Here is a 696-nt window from a genome sequence, read left to right as displayed (position 1 = left end):
TATTTCAGTTATCTTAATAGCTGGTTAGATTTGCATTGAAAGATGATCTTATGGAAAGTTCCCCATGCCCTGATGTGCAGTTAAAATGCAAAAAACTGAAATACGTTCATCACTCAAAGCAGCTTTATTTTCACAACTGTAATGCAAAAACAAAAAGCAGAAAATACATTTAAACATATTTAATCCCTTTTGATTGCTAAATTGTTTTTTAAGTCTTATTTTGATAATATGTCAGTCAAATACATATTTAACACCATTGTTTGACCATATTATCAAGTTCATTAATCATTTAATATAAAACAGCAGAATAGTATAAGCTATATATGACATAAAAAATGTACAATAGCTGAAACTTGGAGCCCAGATGAATTCTGATCAGAGCTTTTCTAGTTTGCACCAAAGTGCTGTCTCGTGGTTATACGAGTGTACACAAAGCACTTCAGTTAGTCCACACCGTAAGAGCATAGTCTACTTGAAAACACAAAGCTTCAAGTCCAGTCCAGAGAGAGGTTCGCTGCTGAAGGACAGCGGTAACACAGCGAAGTGCGTCTTAGTGCGTCTGTTCTTCTCAAGTGGTGCTCTGCTTTATTTGCTTCAAATTTGAGCCCATGTGTGCCGTTTTTTTCCAAGGTCCATTAGTGATCAGTCTATCTGTGTGTGACTGTGTGTGTGTGTGTGTGAGAGAGTGTGTGTGTG

At 36.6% G+C, this 696-nt stretch overlaps 1 protein-coding gene across 3 annotated transcripts in view; it reads right to left on the bottom strand.

Annotated features, from left to right (window-relative positions):
• rangap1a (RAN GTPase activating protein 1a) overlaps positions 1 to 696 on the bottom strand; it is a 21,801-nt gene that overhangs the window by 11,700 nt on the left and 9,405 nt on the right. For 2 of the 3 annotated variants that reach the window (XM_032537252.1, XM_032537250.1), the window contains exon 15: positions 111 to 696. This exon is cut by the window's right edge and continues 114 nt beyond it. The exons of the other annotated variant lie outside the window; for it this stretch is intronic. The gene's annotated coding sequence lies outside the window, so the exon portion shown is untranslated. Of the gene's footprint in view, positions 1 to 110 lie in introns of those variants that run through there. 3 annotated transcript variants of the gene reach the window in all.

The sequence above is a fragment of the Etheostoma spectabile genome, chromosome 15 (genome assembly GCF_008692095.1).
Source record: "Etheostoma spectabile isolate EspeVRDwgs_2016 chromosome 15, UIUC_Espe_1.0, whole genome shotgun sequence".
Taxonomy (NCBI): domain Eukaryota; kingdom Metazoa; phylum Chordata; class Actinopteri; order Perciformes; family Percidae; genus Etheostoma; species Etheostoma spectabile.
Note: the sequence above shows the minus strand (reverse complement) of the source record. Positions and strands in the feature narration are given on the sequence as shown.